The following is a 25492-nucleotide window of genomic DNA, read 5'->3' as shown; positions in this document are numbered from 1 at the left end:
CAACCCCAGGGCTGGCGTGCAGTTCTGGCTTGCAGCTGCTTCTTCAAGGGATCTCAGTACAGCCGGGCTCCTTTTTGCTCCTCTTCCTGCGGTGGGGGCGCTCTGAATGACGCCAGGCGGACTTGGAGCAAGCTGGTGGCTGTTTCCAATCTATGCCCGGCCCTCCTTGGCAGCCAGCCGACCCGGGAGGCCTGGGGGGGGGGGGAAGGTCAGGCCCAAGTAGCCTCGGCCTGATGGCACCGGACCAGAAGGATAAGGGACCAGATTTTAACATTGGTAAAGCTGGACACCATTGACGGGGGGGGGGGGGAGGGTTCTTTATTTAAAAAATTGGTCTAAATAGAGCAGGGGTAGTCAAACTGCGGCCCTCCAGATGTCCGTGGACTACAATTCCCAGGAGCCCCCTGCCAGCATTTGCTGGCAGGGGGCTCCTGGGAATTGTAGTCCATGGACATCTGGAGGGCCGCAGTTTGACTACCCCTGAAATAGAGCAACAAAAAGTTTCATAGAACGCATAGAATGCAAAAATAGAATTGTAATATATATATATTTTAACTTTCGACAATTTGCCAGGTGCCCCCAGATGTCCCTCCAAAAGTGGGACAATCTGATCGCCTTCCAGAAGGAGGCTCCTCTGGCCTGCAGCAGCCTTGTCCTTCCCCAGGGACGCGCGGCGGGAGCCCACAAGCCCGCAGTGACAACGCCGGCCGCCTGCCCGCCCGCCCGCTGTTCACTTCCCCGGCTGTGTCCCCCTCCCCGGAGCGGGCGGAAGGGAGCCGGCTGCGCATCGCCGCTGCCTTGCAAGTTGCAAGGAGCAAACACCCCCCCCCCGACGGCTCCGCAGCTGCAGCAGCTGCCGCCAAAGGGGGTTTCCCAGCCCCTCCCGACGCTCCCGCGCCAGAGCTCCAGCGGCGCAAGAGGAGGAAGGGAAGCAGCCCTTCCCGGGGTTCGCGCCCCCTCTCTGGCCACGCCCTCAGCCCTCCCGGCATCAAAGGGATCCCGCCACTCATTCAGACCGCCGAGGCTCCTCCTCCTCCCTTTTTTTTGAATGCAGGGGGAATCCCCGCCCCGTCCTGCCGTTCCAAGAGGAACGCCCCTCCCCGCCCCCTCTTGCCCTTAAAAGGACACGCGCCTCTGCTCCGCCCCCCCATGCAAACGAGGAGGCGGGCCCGGCTCCTCCTGAATGAGCGCTGGAGGAGAAGGGCAGAAGGGGAGCGCAGAGGGGTTTCCATCGCTTTACCAAAAAAGCGGGGAGGGGGAGGGCAGGACGGAGGGGGGGGGGAATAGAACTTGCACCTCCGCCAATCCGAGCCCTCCGTCCGCTCCTTTCGCCTATGGCAGAGGAGGAGGGGCGGGTGGTTCGGCCGGCGCTCCCCCAATGGATGCAAGCGCCGGAGCTAAATTGAGAACAACAGGCGGGGAGGACCCGGGTTTCGCCCCCGCCGGTGCTGGCTGCGAGCGGCGGGGCATCTCCTGGGCGCTTCTGGACGGCAAGGTGAGAGGCGGAGGCGGGGCGCAGTCCGGTCTGGGCTAGGGCGCCGGCGGGATCAAGAGGCGGGGAGTTCCCCAGGTCGAGCTCTCCGCTGCCCTGCGGGTGGCCGAGGCAGACGCCGAAAGTCAGCCGGCAGCCGAATTGGCCAGCCCGGGCGGCAGACTCTTGAGCCTCTCCCCGCGGGCGTGGGCGCCGTCGCGGCTCCTGGCTAATGGGAACGGGACGCTCCTGTCCCCCGGCCCAAAGAAGCCCCGCGCGTGGCTCTGGGCTCGCCGCCCTGCGGAGACGTGGGGGGCGGCAGGCTCGGGGCGCCGCTTACCTCGGGAGAGCCGTTTCAAGGTCGTCCTGGCGAAGCCTCTGCGGTTCGCTCCCAAACTGGCTTGGGGATCGCGAGTGGGAGTTCGGTCAAACTCTGCGCGGGCTTTTGATCACCCCACTTCTCCCCCCCCCCCGGTGGAGAAAAGGGTTCCTCCTGCCTACCCGTCCTGTCGACCCCCGAAGGTCCCGATCCGCCCCCTGGTCTGGGGCGCGTATTTGCAACCCAGGTAGGGTGGGTGTGGAAAGTCTGGGAAGGCGCTCCCGAGCGAGCCCCAGCTGCCGGCGCTTGTCAGGACGAGGTGCGAGGGGTGGGGCTGGGGCGGCTGCATTGCTGTCCCGTCGCCTGCTGCGCCCCCCGCCCCGCTCCGACCCTCGAGGGGGCGAAAAGTTCGTCTCCGCCGCCGGGCTGGACCGCATCGCAGAGCGCCCCCTAGAGGACGGAGCCCGCAATACCAGCGGAGTGTAGCGGGGTAGGGGGCTATCTCCTGTAGCCCCTTTGCGTGGGCTCCGGTTCAATCCCGGGCATCTCCAGTTAACAAGGACCAGGCATTAGGTGACGTTGAACGACCTCTGTCTGAAACTTTGGAGGGCAACGTAGACAATACCGACTCTGATGGACCAATGATCCTATTTCTTTATCCTAGGGCAGAGTTTACATGCCAGGATCCAAAAAATAATAAAAATCACGTATCCTAGTAGATGCAGCAGTTATGCAGAGAGATTGGGCCATCTTCCTAATATCCCTTGCATCTCCCTGGACAGCGCAATGTTCTCATTTGGAAAATAGTTGCATGCAGCACAATTGCATTTGGGTCCTTACATTTTGCCCCATTTAGACAAGAAGTCTGCACAACTGCCAAAGACTTTTCATGTCCTATTAGCTGTCTATGGCCTGCAGCCCTCTGCCAGTGGTCCTCCAGATGTCCAGAGGCTCATGGGAATTGTAGTCCATGGCAGGGACTCATGGGAATTGTAGTCCATGGACATCTGGAGGACCACAGGTTGACTACCCCTGCTTTACATGGCAAGTCAGTTCCTGCAGGCCTCTGGCTGTTTTTCAGATTACGGATATCAGGTGGAACTAATTTCATCCATGTTTGCAACCCTCCATTCCCTCAATGCAAATTTTGTGTTTGCAGGATTTGGGGAGTTTTTGTTGCCAGGTGTTGGGACTTCTGTCTGGGTAGGCCTGTTTCAGCGGGATCACAGTGTAAGCTGCCCTGACCTGAGCCTGCTGTGCAAGATGAGGCGGCCTAGAAATTAAATAAATTTGTGGACGGGCGAATCTCTGTTTTCAGTGACCTTTCTATATTCATGAATAAGAGCACCCTGCCTTGGGAGAGCTGCGGGGGAGCTGTGAGGCACAAAGTAGGCAGCCAATAGAGCAGAGTGAGCTTAATACTTCTGATGTTGTATTGAGTTGGACATAAAGTTTGTGGACATGGGGGTTGTTGAGCCACACTGAAGCATCGTAGTCTGCAGCACCATGCGCCAACCGCAAAGCTGAGCGTCTGAGTGTCGTACTGGACACACCCCAAGTTGTACCACATAACTTTTGGAGAATGCTGTTTTGCGTGAATATTTTTGCTGCTACATTGAGAAGATGGTGTTTATAGCTCAAGGTCCTGTCCAGGGTGAAGGTTGTGTGAAAGTCAAACGCCATCAAAATAGTCATTCTGTTCACAGTTGACGAAATTGTTGTTGAGATGGAAACATGAGTATTCTGTTTTTCCTGTACTTGGAATGGGCCACTGTTTACAGTAGTATCAACCAAAATGTTGAGGTCCCCAGTTGGTATTTCTTCTTTCTATCAGTTGATACCTTATTGCAATCACCATGTCATAAGCAAACTTCATGGATATCATCTCAGGAAGTCACAAATTGAAAAGAGCTTTAGCAAAGACCAAGCCCTGGGGTAGACTGCTATCCAATTTCTTCTCATTGCTAATTGACTGAGCCATAATTACTTGGAAAGCCCTATCACTCAGCATGCTATTTAGGAGCTGAAATATTATGCAGGGGGAAACTGATAAAAACTTGTATAGCAGACCGTCCCTCCTTCAGACTGTCGTAAGTGACAGTCAGATGAAAATTGCTAATGTCTTAAGCCACTTATGATACTCATTGGAAATTGAAAACTTGGTCTTCACTACTACCATATGGTCTAAATCCTGCTTGTTGTATAGGGATGTGTTTGTTAATTCTGTCACTGAGTCTGTTCAGGATGAGGCTCTTGAGTTTATAACAGAAGCTCAGAAGGGAAACAGGTCTGTAATTTTCTGCCAGGTGTTTTGGTTTTCCATGTTTTAGAATAGCAACTGTCTTTGCTCTCTCTTGAATTCCCCTGGGAGTTGTTTTCCTGTTTTCATGATGTCATTGAGAAACTTTGTGAGCCACTTCTTAGGAACATGCTGCTGTGGATCAAGAACTCTTTATGGATGCAATCAAATCCTGGTGCCTTTCCACTCTTGATGTCCTTCAGTGCGTTGGAAATCTAATCAGCGCTGAAATCCCCTGACAGCTCACAGTCTTCAGGGCAGATGTGCTTCAAAACCTAAAGTTCTTTTTTTATCCTGATGGTAGCAGTAGAATAGAGCAAGAGTCCATTAGCGCCTTGAAGTCTGAGGGTATGAACTTTTGTGAGTCACTGCTCACTTCTTCAGATAAGGCAGTTTCATGCGTTCCCAGGATACATGTCTTTCTTTGCTCATCTGCATAAATTACTCTTTTTAATTGCTTACGGCTCAGTACTGCGATTAAAGTTTTTTCCATTCTAATGCTGTTTGGGTTTAATTAAATCCTCTCTCTGCCCGCCTATTGGAGATCAGGCATTTCCCCCCTCCCCCTTGAATTACCCTCTATAAGTCCTGATGGAGAAAGATTTCCAGGAGCTTAGAGGTTTCCCCATTTAGGTTTGGAAATACAAGGGAGCCGCAGATATTGGTAAGGTGGTGATGAGGTGTCCTGTGGCAATATAGTATGATTACTGGATTTATATAGACAACTTCTTCCTCTCTGGGACTGTCTTAAATTGCAGGCAGGTATTTGAGACAGCTACATCTGACTTTTTGACCCCAAATTTCACTCCTGTATTATCATGTACATATGGAAAACTAGAACTCAGCTCTTCTCCTGACCTGTTAACATTCCAGGGGGGCGGTGGATGCGTTTACTTTGGCTTGAAAGGAGGAAGAAGATGCTGCTGAATTCCAGGTGGAATTTTTCTGTGAGGAGAGGTGGGGTCTTGCAATACACACGAAGCTGCTATATACTGAATCAGAAACTTGGTCTGCCAGTGTCAGAATTGCCTACTCAGGCTGGCAGCCATTGTCCAGGATCTCAAACTCATCACCTACCGCCTGGTCCTTTTAACTGGAGATGCTGGGGGTTGAACCAGGGACTTTCTGCATGCAGAGCAGAACGTAGGTGAGGTTGAGAGAGCTCTGTGAGAACTGTGACTGGCCCCGTCAGGCTTTTCATACGCCAAGAGATGTTCAGAAGGGGCTTGCCATTGCTTTGACTCTGCATAGCATCCCTGGACCTTTGCTGGTCTCTCAGCCAAATACTAACTCAGGCCAAGTCTGCTTAGCTTCCGAGAAGATCTGTCTACAGACTCTCCATCATATCCCTGAGGCATCAGAAAGTCTTCTATAATCTGACAAGCTGGTTTTGATTCTGCACTCCCCCACATGCAGCCAGCTGGGTCATCTTGGGCTCACCACAGCACTGATAAAGCTGTTCTGACCGAGCAGTAATATCAGGGCTCTCTCAGCCTCACCCACCTCACAGGGTGTCTGTTGTGGGGAGAGGAAAGGAAAGGCAATTGTAAGCCGCTTTGAGACTCCTTCGGGTAGTGAAAAGCGGCAAATAAGAACAAACTCTACTTCTTCAGTAATATCAGGGCTCTCTCAGCCTCACCCATCTCACAGGGTGTCTGTTGTGGGGAGAGGAAAGGGAATACTGTTGTAAGCCGCTTTGAGTCTCCTGGTAGATAAAAGCGGCATATAAAAATCAACTCCATCTCCTCTTCCTGCTGCCATGGGAAAGAACAAAGAACTCTTCTGCAAAATTTGTCCAGATAAATATTGACTATGGTGAAAATTAAAGTCATAGAGATGGGCCAGAGGCTGGTGAGAGGTAGTATCTTTTCTAAAACCCATTAGTGACTTCATGGCCCAGGTGAAATTCGAACAGCTCCTTGTGACAATACCTTCCTTTTTATGGGCTTGCCAACGTTGTTAATGAACCTCTTGGTTTTAGTGGGCTCTTGATGAAGGTTTTCCTAAAACTCTGATTTATGGTAGTCAGGAAAAACGGGTCATCATAATCCAGCATTTTCTCTTTGATGTCAAGTCTCTGAGATGGGTGGCTGTCGAGGAGTGCCCTGAAAAGGCCATTAAGGTGACCCTTTCTGGTGGTGATTAAGCTGCTTGCGGTTTTTGAGGGCTGCTAATTGTGTTGACAGTTATTGCTTTTCTCTAGAGTCCCCTGCTCCAAGGGTGGCTTGTCCCTTTTCTCCCAGCTGCAAATGCTGGTAGTTGTCATTTTGCATAATCATAAGGGAGACTTATGAAGCAAAGGTGAAGATGGGGACGGGGAAGAAAAAGGAGGCAACTGAGTTGCCCCTTGGCCCTATGCATCCCCAATGTAGCCCCCACCCCATTTTAAATCAAAGTGGCATGGACTACTACATGTATTGGTATAGAACAATCCCCCAAATGTTAAAAATGATATTTTAACTTAGAATCATAGACTCATGGAGTTGGAAGGGACCTCCAAGGCCATCTATTACAAGCTCACAGCTACCTGCCCCCTCACAGATGTCAGCTTTCTTGACATCAGTAAAAACATTGCCTGCCGTGAATCACCAGAGAAAAGTAGAAAGTAAATAGAAGTATGGGGATGAGCCTTGGTTTAGCTCAGGGGTAGTCAAACTGCGGCCCTCCAGATGTCCATGGACTACAATTCCCAGGAGCCCCTGCCAGCATTCGCTGGCAGGGGCTCCTGGGAGTTGTAGTCCATGGACATCTGGAGGGCCGCAGTTTGACTACCCCTGGTTTAGCTTCTCTTTTCTGGACCTAGTTACTGAGCCCAAGGAGTGGTGTGGGTCCTTAAACAGGTGGTCATGGTTAGAGGCCAGGTTGACCACTGGCTCCTGGTTTTCACTTTCTACTGGCGCCCTTGCTTACAGTGGCCCATTTGGCATATATATTCCACCTGGAATTCAGCAGCATGTCCACGGAATACAATTGTAGTACTCAAAACTGTTCCTTTTCTTAAATAGCTCCTGGAAGAGGCAGCCTGGGGATGGGAGGTAGGACACCCTCTTCAGTAAGCAAGTGTCTTCAGTCGGACTCATGGCAGCTGCATGAATTAATGACCTCCAAAATGTACTATGGTGAACAGCCTTGCTCAGGTCTTGGAAACTGAGGGCTGTGTCCTCCGGGATCGAATTGATCCGTCTCATTTTGGGTCTCCCCCTTTTCCTGCTGGATTGCTCAGGCCAGCGTGATCTCATCAGGTCTTGGATGCTAAGCAGGGTCAGCCCTGTCTAGTATTTGCATGGGAGACCTCCTCTGCGAACTACCTGGGTCATGAGCCAGGCAATGGCAGAGCTGTCTTTAAGCATCTCTTGCCTTGCTCCTGATTTTACCTGGTTACACAGCTTGCCCTAAATCCCCGCTGCTCTTCTGGATATTTCTTATCAGGGAAAGCTTAAATGCAATTCCCCTGGCTTTAGGGTTTGAATTCATAAAAAAAAAATAACAGCATAGTCAATTATGTTCCGGTGTGCTGGAATGTGGAGCGTCAGTGTTTATGTGGGTGCAGTGAACACTGACAAGTAGAAAACAGGAGATTATGCGTACGTTTTAGGGAAGGGGGGGAGAGGAAAGAATGACTTGTGCTTTTTATGGAATGGCCTAATAAAATCAGACAGCATGAAACATCTGGCATTTCTTTTCCATGGGCAAAATGTAGTTCAGTGTGCCATTAAATGTGTCCGTCTACGGGGGCTCGGTGCAGAGTGCTGTAAGCCTGAGAGGAATCGGGTGGTGGGGGGGGGGAGGGGGAGGAATAGCCGCGGTCCAATAAATGGCTCACCACCCAAAACGGGAGCTTGACCTTGAACCCTAGCAATAATGTGGAGTGTATTGCAGAATGTCATCTGCGCAATCTTTGGGCATTGAAAAGCCACAGGTCTAGCCTTGAGAGTCTGTTTGCCTTGCATTCTCAATTGTTGCTTTGTCCTGACTTTTGACAGCTGCCTCCAAATATCCCTGGGTGCTGCATTGCCGTGGCCCCATAGCGTGCACTGGAAAATGGTTTATTCTTTGTGGATGAGCTAGTCCCGTTCGGAAGGAGAGCACCGTGCCTGACAGTGGGGCAGGGCTGTGGGTCAGTGACAGAGCATCTGCTTGGCAGAAGGTCCCAGATTCAAACCCTGGCATCTCCATTTAAGGATATTGGAATTATACTGAAATTGCATGTAGGGCCTGCCCTGTCCCACCAAAGAACATAGGTGGTTTTAGGATTAGCACTGCAGGTCACCTTTTCCTCTGGAATGCTGAAAGAACTTTAGCGCAGGTCTGTATAGAGATTGAGTTTGCAAGCAAGAGGGGACGAGAGACCGATCCAGGTGAGTTGGGAACAGCATCCTTGGGTTTAGGATGGGATGGCAAGCGTAAGCCATGCAGCAGTGATGTGGGGCTCCCTCTCCCCGCCCCCCCCCCCCCCCCGCAGTAAAAAACTTCCCAGGACGCACCTTTTTCAGGGCCGGGCCGCATGCCCTGCCGGTCCCCAGCCTCATAAAGGTTGGGGACCACTGCCTTAGGCTGAGCACTGGTTCTGCGTTCTGCGCAGAATAACAGCCAGTGGCTCTGCGGTTTGGATTTGTGTCTTGATTGCATGCCGCTGCTCTGGATTAAAAAAAGAGCACAGGTAGATTGCCTTACTAACCTGATCCCGTCAGATCTGAGATATTAAGTAGGATTGGTCCTGGCTAGCATTTGGATGAGAGACCTCGCTGTACACAGGCAAACCACCTCTAAATGACTCTTGCCTTAAAAAACAACGATATACACTAGATATCAGGAAAAAAAATTCACAGTCAGAGTAGTTCAGCAGTGGAATAGGCTGCCTAAGGAGGTGGTGAGCTCCCTCTCACTGGCAGTCTTCAGGCAAAGGTTGGATACACACTTTTCTTGGATGCTTTGGGATGCTTAGGGCTGATCCTGCGTTGAGCAGAGGGGTTGGACTAGATGACCTGTGTGGCCCCTTCCAACTCTAGGATTCTGTGATTCTATGATTCACGCTGCTTTGAGCTGTTGGAAGCTCTGCCCCTGTGCAGTTTGAAGAGCCCTGGATGGTGCAGTTAATGAGAATCAGACGAAACAAAGTTTGTTTCAGTCCTAATCCCTCCAAGATGCTCACAGCTTAGATGTGGTCTTAGACATGTTGAGCATCTTTGGGCTGTTTGGGAGGGTGGCTGAGAACTGAATGCATCAAGACAAAACTATCAGGGTCTGGAGCAGGCCAGCTTCCCTCTCGCCTGCCCCCTTTTCTCTCACGCTCTGTCGTCCCGTTGCCCTCAATATTTCACGGCTCGTGGAACATGCTTAATACTCACTGATCAATTCCAAGTCTCTTGCTTGGCATATAAACTAATGCGGGGCTCCCCTACCTTTTTGAGCTTGTGGCCACCTTTGAAATTCTGACCTAGCGTGGTGGGAGGAGCCACAAAATGGCCGCTGAGGAGGTGAAGTCAGCCACAAAATGGCTACCGTAGCTTCCCTTCAGCCATACAGTGAAGATCCCCCATGCTGTAGTGGCAGTGGCTGCCAAATTTCTTTTTTAAATCAGCACGGCCAATCAGAAGTCTTGCTGGGTCAAAAGTCCTACCTGGCCCAACCCACTAACAAACAAAACAAATACAGTGGGCCCCAGGAAAGGTGGTGGCAGGTGCTATGGCAACCAAGGCTGCCATGTTGGGCATCCCTGAACTGATATTTTGCTGTACGCCTTGGGTATTCTTTAGATATGGAGAACTCTGTGTCGGGGCGGGTGGGAGGGCAAACTGTGGCCTAGACTGGCAGGGATGAAATTAATTCAAAATAATTTCAGTCTAAACATCTGGAAGAATTTCCTGACAGTTAGAGCGGTGTCTTGGTGGACCAGGCTTCCTCAGGAGGTGGTGGGTTCTCCATCTTTGGAGATTTTCAAACAGAGGCTGGATGGTCATCTAACGGAGAGGCTGATTCTGTAAAGGTTCAAGGGGATGGCAGGTTACTGTGGATGAGCGATAGGGTTGTGAGTGTCCTGCATAGTGCAGGGGGTTGGACTAGATGACCGATGAGGTCCCTTCCAAATGTTTCTAGGTATGTGTGTATGTAAGCTTTTGAGAGTCAAAACTCTGACAAAGGGAGCCGTGGCTTTCAAATGCTGATCTCTAAGGAGCTACTCTCTAAAGCAGCCTTTTCAACCTTTTGACCCTGGAGGAACCCCCGAATTATTTTTTAGGTTTTGAGGAACACCGGAAGTGGTGATGTGCTCCTTCAGAGAAGTGGGTGTGGACGTAAGATGTGGGAGTCAGCCAATCCAGCAACCACTTAGGGTTTCCACAGTGGAGAAAGAGACTAGGTCTGAAGAGGGACATAGGAAGTGGGCTCCAGGGATGTCTAGCAATGTTAGCAGCCATCTGAACTTCCATGAAAGGCCGTGTAACCCTCGAGGAGTTCTCGCGTAACCTCAGGGTTCCCTGGAACCCTGGTTGGAAATTCCTACTCTAAGGTACTACTGAAAAGCCTCTTGTGGCGCAGAGTGGTAAGGCAGCCGTCTGAAAGCTCTGACCATGAGGCTGGGAGTTCAATCCCAGCAGCCGGCTCAAGGTTGACTCAGCTTTCCATCCTTTCGAGGTCGGTAAAATGAGTACCCAGCGTGCTGGGGGTTAAACGGTATTGACTGGGGAAGGCACTGGCAAACCACCCCGTATGGAGTCTGCCATGAAAACGCTAGAGGGCATCACCCCAAGGGTCAGACATGACTCGGTGCTTGCACAGGGGATACCTTTACCTTTAAGGTACTACTGGACTTGAATTGAACTACTAAGAACTTGTTCACCCGCTGCTTTCAGTAGCCAATCAGAAGGACTTGCTTGCATATCTGTTGGTGGTGAGGGAAACCTGTGACAGAGGCCTCACCTTGGCTTCTCCAGAATTCTTTCAGTGAAAGCAAGGCGGTGTGACTTTTCATATTATTCTGGCTTCTTGGCTGTGTTTCGCAAATGTTTTGGAGAAATAGTGTGCAGGCACGTGTGAGCAGTCACTGAAGCGACAGCAAGAATAATTGATTACATGAACCCAGCTGAATTTAGTTGGAAGTTCAAGTTGTTGTTCCTTTTGGAAGCACTCTTGTGCTTTCATTGGCTGCTGGGCAGGTAGAAACGATCAGCTGAAACTTCCTGTTTGCTAACTCGCCATATCTGTACTCTTATTGCTCAAAGTCAGATAAGCCCCACTGGGGAAGAAAAGTGGCAGACTTACTGGTTGTTATTACCACATGCTGCCTTGGCTACTTCATGTATTCTCTACATGAGAGCAAGCTTGGTGTATTAGTTAGGAGCGGTGACTTCTAATCTGGTGAGCTGGGTTTGAGTCCACACTCCCCCACATGCAGCCATATAAGAACAAACTTTTCTTCTTCAGTAATATCGGGGCTCTCTCAGCCTCACCCACCTCACAGGGTGTCTGTTGTGGGGAGAGGAAAGGGAAGGCGAATGTAAGCCGCTTTGAGACTCCTTTGGGTAGAGAAAAGTAGCATCTAAGAACCTACTCTTCTTCTTCTTCAGTAATATCAGGGCTCTCTCAGCCTCACCCACCTCACAGGGGGTCTATTGGGGGGAGAGGAAAGGTGAATGTCAGCCGCTTTGAGACTCCTTCAGGTAGAGAAAAGTGGCATATAAGAACCAACTCTTCCTCTTCTTCAGTAATATCAGGGCTCTCTCGGCCTCACCTCCCTCACAGGGGGTCTGTTGGGGGGAGAGGAAAGGGAAAGCGATTGTAAACTGCTCTGAGACTCTTGTTAGAGAAAAGCTTATAAGGACCAAGCATGCTCTAATGGGCACTCACCACTACACCTCACTTTCCGAAGACGACAACAGGAAAAGAGAGGAGAAGGAGTAGACCACTCAAGCACCTCTCCCCCCTCCCCATTATTAAGCAAGGGGGTTTTGAGTAAGGAAAAGTTTCAGCCATTCAACTCTTGTGACTCTGTTTGTGTCATTCTAATTTGCACTCCTCCATCCTTCCTTCCTCTTGAGAGGCTCGGCGCTAAACACTCTCATCTTCCTGGCCCACGCAAGCTATCCTTGCAGGCTCCTTGGATGTGTTTCTGCACATCTATTTCTGTTAAGCTTGAATCCTAGCTGGATTGAGCCGGCCTCCCCTGCCTCCTGAGGAAGCCAGCCTCGTCCCCAATAGGCACTTCCACTTCTGACAGAATCATCAGCATTATCATTTTGCTGAGCAGGCCGATGACCCCCCTAAGAGCCAGGAGATTTGGTGACGCACGGAGAATCCGACCGAGGAAATACTCTCTCCAGGTTCCTTGCAGCTTTCTGAGCAACAGCTGAAGTTTTGCTGCGGAGTGACAGCTAAACGCAGGGGTCAGGGATGCGGAGGCCAACCTGACTTTGAAGACATCCAGTCGAAGCATCCCTTGAGCTTGGCTGAACAAACAAGACTGAATAATACATGAGCAGAAACTAGTTCACAGGCCCGAACTAGGAGCCTTCCTCTGCCTCTGTGGGGAGAAATTCTACTTCTAAAGAGCAGCCATGTTTGAGAAACTTCGTCGCGGGGTGTCTTTGCTGAGCTTTGGAAACCCGGACCCAGAAACTACTAACAACAGCATGAACGCAAGGATAAACAGTGCATAAAATCTTCTGTCTAGGAACGAATCACCCTAGGCTTCACTCTTTTCCTTACGTATACTTAAAAAAAGGCAACGTTTGGGCAGGCTGCAGGGACCCTATCCCCTGCTACCTTGTGACAGCAGCCATGAGGGATCCATGCCCACCCACACAAAAACAAAACAGGGTCATCTACACACAACATAGAGCAGGGGTGGTCAAACTGTGGCTCTCCAGATGTCCATGGACTACAATGAGCCCGTAGAATCAGGGAAGCACCACCTCCCGAGGAAGCCTGTTCCACTGAGAAACCGCTCTGTCAGGAACTTCTTCCGGATGTTTACATGGAATTTCTGTTGAATTAGCTTCATCCCATTGGTTCTGGTCCGTCCCTCTGGGGCAAGAGAGAACAACTCTGCTCCATCCTCTAAATGGCATACTTGAGGATGGCTATCAGATCCCCTCTCAGTCGTCTCCTCTCTACGCTAAACAGACCAAGCTCCCCCAGCCTTTCCTCTTACGTCTTGGTCTCCAAACCCCTCACCATCTTTGTTGCCCTCCTCTGGACACGCTCCAGTTTGTCTACATCCCTCTTCAATTGGGGTGCCCAAAACTGAATTGTGATTGTTGATCTCCAAGGTACTCCTGGAACCTAGGTATTCTACCGCAAACCAACACAGCGTCCCTCTGAATCTGGCTTCACTACTTACTTGATTTCCTTGAGTCCTTCTGCCTAGAGCTGTATCCGTGCTAACCACAGGAAAAGACATGACTAAAATCAGCGAGACTTTGCGCTCCACCCCATTTTGCCAGCCTAAGGTCACCATGACTTCTTCCCCCCCCCAACACGAGATTATTAATTATTTTGGACAGATCCTTGAAGCGCTGAAGCAGTTGCTTCGTCCCGCTGCGTATCGGAATATCCCATCTGCCTTCATGCTGAGCGTGCGAAAAATTAGCCTAATTACGTTGAGCACGGATCTTCTTCCAGTCCTCATCGTGTCATGTAGAATTAGACTGCAAAGTAAATGCAGACCACAACATGGGAGTGGGGGAGGGGCGGGGAGGACGGGGGCTATATGCTTGGGGAATGTGAACACTGCTCACAGAGTTATGGGATGGAAACGCCAGTAATGCCATCTGTCAGGGGGAACGAGACCACCTGTTCCAGAGAACAGAGCGTTATGTCAGAATGCTCGCTTTCCCGCACATAAGCTCCCCACATGTCACAGGTATAGAGAGGTTTCCCAACTTCCCAAAAAGAAAGTTCTTTATTAAGAAAGCTGGGACAACAGTAACATGGAGCCCTTCTACCTTATTCTCTACAATCCCAGGGCTCTGGTAGAACACAAGTATGCCAAAACAGAACTCCACAGAATAAAGAAAGCAGGATAAACCCAGGAAACTCAAATCTGGAATGAGGTGTGAACTTATTGCACGGAACATGTCTACATTTACCACACGATCTCGCACAACCAAATGTCTTGGGTATGCTATGCCATTGCTGATGCAACTTATGCATCACTGGAACGGCAGCACAAAAGCCGTGTGGGGCCATGAAGCATTGCCGTGTCAACGGCTCACCCAGCAACTGAGCTCTGGAGTTCTTTTTTTTAATGAGAAGTAAATACATGCAAGATCATAAGATAAGAATGGCCCGGTGGTCTGTCTAGTCCAGCACAATGGATTAGCCCCACCAGTTGCACTGGAGGCCCAGCCAATAATGTGCATGCAAACCTTTTGCTAAGGTTGCTTCCAAGTGCTTGCATTTAGGGTTTACTGCCTCTAAACATGGAGGTTCCCTTTAGTTGTCTTGGCAGCAGCCAAGTCAAATGGAGCCAACAGATGGAGTACACGAAATGTTGCAAGTCATTTCAGTTGCACTGTTATACTGTTATACTGTTATTAATTACTGTATGTTTTTAACGAAGACTGTTTCATGTATTGTTGATTAGTTTAATGTAAACCGCCCTGAGCCTTCGGGGAGGGCGGTATATAAATCTAATAAATAAATAAATAAATAAATAAACACCAACTAAATCTGTGCAGGCTCAATAAAACATTTAAGGAGGGAGGCCTCCTAACAGGAGTGTGCCAATTTCCAGCTGAATAACAAACAAGTCCCTGTGAATTACCCCTGTTTCGGTAAACTTCCTCAGTGTATCATATGATAATCAGTGGACGAAATGAGATAGAAGGGCAAACGCTGTGTTCTCTACATCTCCAGGAACCTGCTGTTGATGGACCAATGGCCTGATGTGGTGAAAGGCAGCTTCATGTGCCCATGTGAGCAAAAGTCTGCGGACATGCTTCTACCACACACCACATCAAGCGGAAGAAACATTCAAACTCAGCTTCTATATAATTATTCTTATATATTATTATTTTTATATAATCTCGCTCTGCTCCTTTTACATTCTTAGGGGGACAGAAAAGGGGAGTGTTTAAGGCTGAAAAGAGAGGTCACCTGCTGGATTCATAGCAGCCATCATATCTGCACCCTGAATTTTCAGGTTCACATCTCAATGTCAGTGAGGTTAAAAAGGAGAGTTACACCAACCTGCAGGACTGCCTTCTCCACTTTGCGTCCCAAAGAAGCTTACGATCTAGGACACAAAGTCCGCTCAAGCTCTTGTGGCCCTTTCTTGCCTGTCCAGGGAAATGCCGATCATCGCTTTGGGGTTGGGTGGTGAATTTCCTTCCAGGGTTTGTTTGTTTTTTGGGGGGGCTTCACCTGGACGTGGAACTGGGGTTACTGTGGGTGGACAGGTAGCTGTGAGCTTCCTGCACTCTGCATGAGGTTGGACGATGACCCTCGAGGTCCCTTCCAGCTCTATGATTCTAGGATCCCTGGCCCAGAGGTCCCTTCCAGCTCTATGATTCTAGGATCCCTGGCCCCAGAGGAGTCAAACTGGCCTCAAACAGGGCAGGGCTTTTTTTGTCCAGGCCCCAGCCCCAGCCTGTCCCAAGTGAGATCAGGGTCCTATGGGGCAGTTCCACAGGCCCTGCAAGACAGAGCGGTTCCACCAGGCCTTTAGTTGAAGCCAACAAATGCCACCGATAAACTGGCCATCCCACACAAGGGATAAACATCTGTATTCCATTCAGAAATGAACACTGAGCACTTTACCTCCCCCTCCCTCCTACTAGAGAGAAAGTGGTGAGTTTTCTGGTCTGTTTTTAACTGTTTAATATGTTTTAGTTGAGGTTTTTAGTCTTATGAAATGACGTAAGCCGCCCTGAGCCGTTGGGGAAGGGCAGTCCATAAAGAAATAAGTCCTAAAATAAAGAGAAGAATAAACACACAAACCAAAAGACAGGTGGGGAAATTGGCCCACACAATCTTGAAGCCTTGGAGTGGCTGCAGAATCATTTCTCCCTCCCCATCCAAATTATCACAGCCCACCCACATATTTTCTTTAACAACAATCACCAGGTAGGGAAAGGGGCCCAGGCTGTCAGCCACGCTGGGGGTTCTACATGCTCAAGGCAAGTCACAGAGTCGGAAGGGGCCTCCATTGTCACAATGCAGGAAATTCACAACTACCTGCCCACCAACAGTGATACCAATTCCATGCCCAGATCATGTCCCCCCCCAACTGAACCCTCCCCCCAGAATCCATGGTCAGTCTGGTCTGGAAGAAATTCACTTCCTGACACCAAAGTAGCAATCGGATAATAGATCTGTGTTGCAGATCTGTTTTCCATTTGTCAAATTTCTGTTGTCAAACTGACAAAGGTCTCTAGGCCTACAGAGAAGGACAGAACCAGACAATCCTCCCTCACCCACGATACTGCTCTCCTCAGGATTAATGTATGATTCAGTAGATATGGTTCCTTCTATTCTAGTAACTTCTGGCCAATAAAATTGTATGTGGACGGAGCTGTAAGTTGGATGAAAATCAGGATGTGTTTTTCCCCATATCTGATAAGATATGCTGGAAAAATATTTCCTTAGTAGGATTAAAGCCTGTTTTGAAAACAGGCATGCGGAAAGGTAGATGGAAGGGCTTCCAAAGACCAGGGTTGGCCTGCTAATGCAGTGTGCTGCCCTGGGCAGTGCGGTGGAGTGCAGCTGTACAGCCCTTCCGAGCTCTTCCACAGGGTGGCTGTTGTGGAGTACACCTGGACAAGCCTTCCTGCCCTTCTGGCAGCCAAGAGTGTGGAGAGCATGGGGTGGCTTTAATGGAGCATGCCTGAACGGCCCTCCCTGCAACCCGGAGGACAGGGAGTACGGCGTGGGTACTGTGGAGCAGGGGGAGTCAACCTGTGGTCCTCCAGATGTTCATGGAGTACAATTCCCATGAGTCCCTGCCAGCAATGCTGGGAATTGTAGTCCATGAACATCTGGAGGACCACAGGTTGACTACCCCTGCTGAGGAGCACACCTGGATGGCCATCCCTAGCTTCCTGGCTTACCTCTGGCTGGCTCTTCTTCCTCACACCGTCAGGAAGCAGGATGAGGGTGGAAAAGAATCATAGAATCATGGAGTTGGAAGGGGCCACACAGGCCATCTAGTCCAACCCCCTGCTCAACGCAGGATCAGCCCTAAGCATCCTAAAGCATTCAAGAAAAGTGTGTATCCAACCTTTGCTTGAAGACTGCCAGTGAGGGGGAGCTCACTACCTCCTTAGGCAGCCTATTCCACTGCTGAACTAGAGCCTCTGATTGGTCATCAATGATGGAGTGCGGTCATCCTATTGAGGGCATGTTCCCCAGTCACGGCCAATCAAAGGTTCGACACATCATCAGAAGGACCCAACATTTTTTATGAGGCATGATATCTTCAAGGAAAAAAATTGGGACCAGGTGTCTTTCTGGTGACCTGAAGACCTGGAACGTCCCCCTCCTTCTACTTTACGATATGGGACAGACTGCCCCTGAATGGTTCTAGCTGGAAACAAATAATTAGTGGTATTTTATCCTAAGTTGGTTTTCATTTTAGAAGGGTGCTCTCTGTCATCCTGTACTCTTTTTGTCTTGAACATTTTATTGGGAAGATATTGGCACAAAGTGAAAAGTGTGAATTGCTATGAATTATTAAGAGAAACACAGGCTTGCTGAAGTATAGGAAGGGGGAATGACTGGCACGTTATGCCTCTTTTTCAACATTGGTATTAATTTTTTAGCCGATAGGGTTCCATTTCCCCGTTAAGCTTTCCTTCAGTTTTCTCTTACAGCGCAAGCCCCAGCGATCTGGTTGGATTTGCTGATTCTAGCTCCAGTGCTTGATTTTGGAATGATTACCGAATAGCGGTTGAGGGCCATGCAGCACCGTGAATATTTTGGGAAACCAATGATTCCTGCTTGGGTATTTGAGGACAAAAACTGCCTCTCCGTTGCATGAGGTCCATTGCATGTGGTTTGCGGTGCCTTTTTACATCTCTTAAGCCAAGCTGTATACCCCTAATGAGGAAGACTTCAGGAGGGGTTTCTAAGGTGGAGGTGCTGCAGGTATGTTAACAATTAATGTTCTGAAAATTGGTGAATGTTGACCATCCAGGGTCAGGGCTTTTTAAAATATCTAACAGCTTGGAAACATATATGTGAGTGGGGTGGGCAAACTGTGGCCCTCCAGAGGTCCATGGACTACAATTACCATGAGCCCCTGCCAGCATGGGGATTGTAGTCCATGGACATCTGGTGGGCCAGTTTGCCCACCCCTGATTTAAATGATTGCCTGAAATTGCTCATACAGGGTTGGCTAGTGAGACGATGGGGTGTCAAATTGGGATCTAGGCGAACCCGGTTTTAATCTCCACTCGGCCTTGGGAGCTTGCTGGGTGACCTGGGGATAGACACACACAGCCTAACCCTACCTCACAGGGTTGTTGTGAGGACCAAATGGCGGACAGGAGAACAATGTAAGCCTATTTGCTTCTCTGTTGGGGAGAAAGCAGGGTGTCAGTGAACTAAATGCCTGAGTTGAGAAAAGCCGATTTGTAAATAATTGTGTAACATGACAAATCTAATTAAAGGAGCTCTACTCCTATCAGTTATTAATAACCATTGGTCTATGTATTGTTTTTATGGTTATGTTTTATGATTGTACAAATCTTTGTATGAATGTTATGATGTTAGCTATTTTGTGATGTCATTTATTTTCGACCTTCATAAGAGTTTTCTGGTGTTGTCAAATTTATCTGGAGATAGCCAATATTCAATTATTATGACAATCTGAGATCAGCAGCCAGAACTATCAGCAATACATAATATACATTGGATGCATAAAATAGATATTCTGTACAGAAAATATACAATTAATATATTAATAGTAAAACTATTAAAACACTAGACCAGGGGTAGTCAACCTGTGGTCCTCCAGATGTTCATGAACTACAATTCCCATGAGCCCCTGCCAGCAAATGCTGGCAGGGGCTCATGGGAATTGTAGTCCATGAACATCTGGAGGACCACAGGTTGACTACCCCTGCACTAGACCATGTTTTTTCTGCCTTGATATGGCAGGAAGCAGGATCTTCCTACCTTAAGGGCAATTTCATTGAAACAGTTGGCAAGACGTAAAAAAATAATTTGGTCAACCTGGATATTTGGACAGGATTGGGGTAACGTTTGATGAATAGGAGCACTCTCCGTACTGCCAGTTTTGTGTGTTGCTTTAAACAGAAGAGGTCAGAATACAAGTCGGAAAACTCTGAACTGATTTGGGCTTTGCAGTTCTTACAGAGCTCTCCTGTCAAATCCCAGCATGCAGTTGGAGAATTATGTACATGAGTTTTGGTCCTCCAGTACAGCAAAAAATCCCTACATTTCTTCCTCCTCTGTTTTGTAAGGGGGCCATAGGTTTCTATGGGAGGGGCCATGACTCATTGATAAAAGATGTGGTTTACATATAGAACATCCCAGGTTTGATCTAATAGAATTGTAGAGTTGGAAGGGGTCATCCAGGCCATTTAGTCCAACCCCCTGTTCAAGGCAGGATCAGCCTAAAGCAGGGATCCACAGAAATGGATCTCTGGCTGCTGGTTTATGGGGAAGATGGTGCTTTGCATGAGAACCTGAAGAGCTACTACTGTAGGTTATAGGAGATACACTAAGTCTTCCTATTGGTCTTCTATCTAGCAATAAGGGGGGAGGTTGACATCCAGGACAAGAGGAAGCTTTAGGGATACTGGAGCTGGAGATGCTGACATTGTTCCTGTGAGCCACCCATTCTGGGGATCACGTGTTCCCATGCAGTTTGGTGTAGTGGTTAGGAGTGCGGACTTCTAATCTGGCGTGCCGGGTTCGATTCCACACTCCCCCACATGCAACTAGCTGGGTGACCTTGGGCTTGCCATGGCACTGATAAAACTGTCCTGACCGAGCAGGAATATCAGGGCTCTCTCTGTCTCACCCACCCCACAGGGTGTCCTGTTGTGGGGGGAGGAATGGGAAGGCGACTGTAAGCTGCTTTGAGCCTCCTTCGGGTAGGGAAAAGCGGCATATAAGAACCAACTCTTCTTCTTCTTCTTAGTGTTTAGTCTGAACTTGGTGGCCCCCAGAAAAGGTGTCAGTGGATACTAAGGCATCCACAGGAATGATTTTGGGGACCATTACATTAGATTACAGGCATTTGGTTGAGGTTGACTGAAGCTAAACAACGTCGACTGGGCCCCCAAACCTCCCTCCCTTGAACCCATACTATGATCATCCATGGGTCTGTTAGATTGTTTACTGTTAGAATGTTATTTTCTCTGTTTATTGCTATTATTACTACTGTTACCTTTATTTGATATAATCACAGAGTTCAATGTACCGTTCTTTGTTTTCTTTCCATATGAACCAGCCTGAGCCTTAGGGGAGGGTGCTCTATAAATGTAATAAATAAATAAATAGATGGTTGAAGGGGGAGAAAGAAGGAGAAGAGGAAGGAAGGAAGGCAGAGGAAGATATCACCTGACCTTTTCTACCTGGGGCTGTTGGCTAGGGCAGTGGAGGAATCTGCATCCCGGTGATGATAGGAGTGGTCCTTAGTTCCATTTCCTCACTGGAGGCTTTGTGCTGGGCTGCAGGCTGGAGTTTGAGCCGGGGTAGGTTGTCCTGCCTCTTCCTGCTCCTGCACAGGGCAGCATTTGGCCTGATGCACCTTGCCTACCCCAGAATTGTGTTCCTGCACAGGAGTCGGGATAGCAAAGTTCCCAGTGCAGAAATGGAAGCTTGGAATATGGGAGGAGGGGGTGTTGCTTGGCACAGGAGCGAAATGGAAATTGAGGCAGCGATGAAATCGGGACTGGGACCTTTAGTCTTTTTGCATGTCCGTTGGACTTCGATGCCGGGGGTTTTCTGTGCTGTTCAGAAAATGAGCTTGCAAACGTCCGTGGGTGTTTTGCCCAAGGTAGTCTGGGCTGATAACGCACTGAGCTTCCTTCCAGAACAACACGTACATTTTAATTGGAAATTAGATGACAAGAAGCAGCCAGGGATGCAAAGGAATTTGGTTTTCGGGACGCCCCCTTCGTTGCTGAAGACTTTAAAGTCAGGAAGTGATTCTTGCTTCTCTCAGACCTGGGCTCTGCTCTTTTTCAGCTGTGACCTAGTGACTCCCTCTCAAAGCCCTTATAATGAACAGACGGTGCTAAACCTTAAAAGTCAGAAATCTGTACAGCATTGTACCGTCTGAGCCAGTTTTATCTCTCTGTCTGAGGATTAACCAGCTTGCTGGTCTGACTTTGTGCTACCTACGGTGGTGAAAAACCTCTAGTCTTTTTCATCTCAATTCTTGACTTCCCTCCCTAAACTCCGTGATAGAGAAACTGCCAGTGGAAGAACAGTTTCCAGTTATTCCTCTTCTATCACCAGGTTTGAAGCTTGGATAAAAAGCCGGTCTGCCTGGGCCTTTTAAAGAGATCTGAAATTGGTCATAGAGAGCTTTCCTTCCTCGAGACGCGTGGATTCGACTCTCGTCCCTTTGGTCAAACAGCATGGCAAATTTCAGGTAATAATACAAAAAAAGAAGTGCAAAACCTGATTACTAAGAGGCACAAGTGGGATTTAGTAGATAAACCGTGGACAGCAATCTCTGCTTCAAACCCATCTCCAGTTCTCGGGGGGGGGGGGGAGTTCCCCTCCAGCTTTCTTTAATTTCTTTAAAGGCCATCTGTTAGCGCTTGGGATCTTTGCATTGTACTTTCCCAGGCAGTAAGCATGAACGTATGAAAAAATAGGTGCCCCAGCTCCGTTCAGAACTGTGGCTTTGTAAGACTGTCTTTTGCTTTCTTGGGCTGACTTTGGAAGTTTTAGGTTTCAGTTGGCAAAAAAGGGGTTAAATGACTCTTTTCAGTGTTTTAAGATGAGAGTGGTTATAGGTCAGTGGTTCTCAACCTTCCTAATGCCGTGACCCTTTAATACAGTTCCTCATGTGGTGGTGACCCCCAACCATAAAATTACGCAAGGGTTCTTTCTCAGAAATTAAACAGGAACTGACCCATGGCGTGAAGATCCATGGTTCATGATTGTATATAAATTGGTTTTTTTCCGGGGTTTCTCAGTTCAGTTCTGGCTCTTGTCCCACCATGCCGATCTCGCTCTGTTCCAGACAGATGAAAGGTCTATCTCGATCTACCCCGTAAGGCTGTTGTGTGGATGTTTCCCCCCCCCCTGGGCCAAGCTGCTTGCCCTACCATGACCCCTGTGAAAGGAGTGTTTGACCCCCAAAGGGGTCCCGAACCACAGGTTAAGAACCACTATAGGTTCTTTTTCTCTTGGGTGGTTTGCCATTGCCTACCTCTGTCCCAACCCTAGTATTCCGATCCAAATATTAGCCAGGACCAAACCCTACTTAGATTCCGAGACCTGACAAGTCAGTCTGGGTCACCCAGGTCCAGGCGGTTATATATTCTGTGTGTTGCAGGCATTTGGAGGAGGGGAGAATCCATAATACCAGATAGGTAGTTTAAAGCTTACATTAAAAGAAACCGTGGTACCCTGAGGTTAGGGAGATATACTCTAGGGAAGATCTAACACTGTTACAAAGCCTGAGGCATGTAAAATCTCCTTTCAGTGTTGGCCTTTCTAAGAATGAAGGCTCTGTATGTAATATTACTGGGATTCCCGGTTGAGAATAGCCTACAGGTGGCTGGTTCTGGCACGTCACAGTGATAAGGCCTCTTGGGTGCTACATGGGTGCCCAGGCTGTGCCAGCGTTCTTGTGCTGGCAGGGAGGTCTCCCTGTTCCTTTGGGCTGTTGTTGGACATGCACGTATATTTGGACCTAGACGGGTATTGGGGTGTACAGCTGTTCATTGACATGTGCTTAATGTGCTGCCATGTTGCAATGGATGCATCGCACCCCCTGCTGGGGTTTCCAAGGTAAGAGCTGTTCAGAGGTGGTTTGCCATTTCCTGCCTCTCTTTGACTTCCTTGGAGGTCTCCCATCCCGGTAGGGCCGACCCTGCTAAGCTTCTGAGATCTGCTAAGACTGGGTTAGGGCAGGGGTAGTCAACTTGTGGTCCTCCAGATGTCCATGGACTACAGTTCCCATGAGCTCCTGCCAGCGTTTGCTGGCAGGGGCTCATGGGAATTGTAGTCCATGGACATCTGGAGGACCACAGGTTGACTACCCCTGGGTTAGGGCATCCTGTTTGCCCTACCATGACTGGGTCAGGGCATCCTGCTATTGCTCTCTTTTTAAAAACAAATATCTTCAGCCTACCTCATTTCAGACTCTTCTGCCCTTCCCCTTCCCCCTGTTGTAGTCTCTTTATCTTGCTGAACAAACAGCGCAATAAAGCGATATTCGGCTGAGACAAAAATATGTCACGCCTGCTCAGATCAAAAAGATTTTTTTTTCCACGGTGCCCTATTTCTCCCAACAGCCAAGAAATGTGGATCACACACGGCTTAGAGTTGCGTATTCAGCATCAGCTGCTGAAAATGTTTTACATAAAGGGGTCAGTGAGCCTTCACAGGAATTCTTAATTGTTCACAGGCTAATTTCGGAATACCTGTGGCACGGCAAGCCGCGCTGTGCATACAAAGAAGCATTTTCCAGCGCGGGCAAAGATTAAACCTTTAATCCGTTTTTTAATCCGGACCACAAAAGCTGGTATTGGTGGCATATCGACAACAGAAGGCTCGATTGGAAACTCATGACCACAGCCGCTAGCGTTGTGTCCCGCTTTCTCGGAGGGTTTAATTTTGTCTGAGCCTGTGTGTTTTCCTACGCTTGAAACACTCACTGTCTACAGTTTGATGGGTCTGAATGGCAGGGCGTGGAACTGGGTTCGAATCACGGGCCTTATGCTTTGGGAAACATTCCATCACCAGTTGCTGAACTGCCACGTTATACACATGAATACATGCTGAATCAGACAATTGGTCCACCAACATCTGTATTGTCGGATTGCCAGTAGCTCTCCCAGGTCTTAGGTATTTAACATCGTCTACTGCCTGCTCTTGTTAACTGGAGATGCCAGGGATTGATCTTGGGACCTTCTGCATGCAAAGCAGAGGTTCTTCCATGGAGCCACAGCCACGGGCTTGCTGCTGGAACGTAGTCAGTAGTTTGTAAAGTGAGTACTTCTCGTTTGCTTCCAAGATACATGCTCTGTTTCTTCCTCTTTGTCACACAAGTGCTGCACTGGACAGCCACGAAGCGGCCTTCTATTGAACCAGAATGTCAGGCTGTTGAGGACCACGTCTCTCCGTGCTCTTCCATGTAGGGGTCTTTCACATCCCCTACTATCTGACTCTTTTTAAGAAGCTGGAGGTGCCGGGGATTGAACCAGGGACATTCTGCACGCAGGGCAGGCGCTCTACCGCCGAGCCTCTCCATGGCACGCTGGACGCTTCTGTTGAACTGATATGTTGAAAGCAACCCAAGAAGGCTGAAGGGGAGAGAGAGCTAGATAGGAAAGAGTTAATTCGTAGACCAAGGGGGACCACAAAGCACATGCTTAGCGAGGGGAAGCTCTGGCATCTCCAACTGAGAAGAGTAGTAGAGGGAAAAAGTATCCAGGAATCCAGAGAGCAACTGCCAGTCTGACTATATGTGACTCAGCTCAGTGGTTTGGTGCTCTTTGGCGGGAAATGGGATCCAGTTACAGCCGACTGGTTGAGTTCACAAGGCAACAGATGAGCCGGGGGTGGTTTGGCAACACTCTGGCTGGACTTCTCTGGTGGCTTCCCATCCCAAGTACTCACCAGGGCTCACCTTCTGAGATCTGAGGAGGCCAGGGTAGCCTGGCCCACGTGGGTCCAAGCACATGCATTACACCCTGGATTTGCCACTGAGTATCCATTCAACATGGTGCTTCAGCCTGTCTTGGCTCTCTGACACCTGTGCACAGAAGAAAAAGAGTTGGATTTGTACTCTGCTTTTCACTGCCTGAAGGAGTCTCAAAGCGGCTTACAATCACCTTCTCTTCCTCTCCCCACCACAGACACCCTGTGAGGTAGGTGAGGCTGAGAGAGCTCTGACAGGATTGCTCTTTGAGAACAGCACTATCAGGGCTACGACTAGCCCAAAGTTGCCCAGCTGGCTGCATGTGGAAGAGCGGGGAATCAACCCCACCACGGTGCCAGAGGTTTCAAACAACCCCTTATAACATTTGTGCTTTGTTTTCCAGTGTGCACCTGTGGAAATATATAATATATAAAGCAGCTCCCAAGCCTGCCTATCTCTCTCTTCACAAACTGTCATGGAGGGGGAGGGGTGGAGAATAGGCTGATGGCAAAGATCTATTTTTATACCCCGCTTTTCACTCCCCGAAGAAGTCCCAAAGCAGCTTATAAACACCTTTCCCTTCCTCTCCCCACAACACATACTCTTTGA

At 49.1% G+C, this 25492-nt stretch overlaps 1 protein-coding gene across 5 annotated transcripts in view; it reads left to right on the top strand.

Annotated features, from left to right (window-relative positions):
• The first annotated feature begins 1307 nt into the window (after positions 1–1307).
• Positions 1308–25492, top strand: part of PDZD2 (PDZ domain containing 2) — a 272721-nt gene continuing 248536 nt past the window's right edge. For 4 of the 5 annotated variants that reach the window (XR_013232999.1, XM_077346915.1, XM_077346916.1 and 1 more), the window contains exon 1: positions 1308–1495. The gene's annotated coding sequence lies outside the window, so the exon portion shown is untranslated. Of the gene's footprint in view, positions 1496–21519; positions 21656–25492 lie in introns of all 5 variants that reach the window. The other variant, XM_077346914.1, reaches the window with a different exon arrangement.

This window comes from Paroedura picta, chromosome 7 (genome assembly GCF_049243985.1).
Source record: "Paroedura picta isolate Pp20150507F chromosome 7, Ppicta_v3.0, whole genome shotgun sequence".
Classification (NCBI taxonomy): Eukaryota; Metazoa; Chordata; class Lepidosauria; order Squamata; family Gekkonidae; genus Paroedura; species Paroedura picta.
The sequence above is the reverse complement of the archived record's forward strand: the minus strand, read 5'-3'. Positions and strand labels throughout refer to the sequence as shown.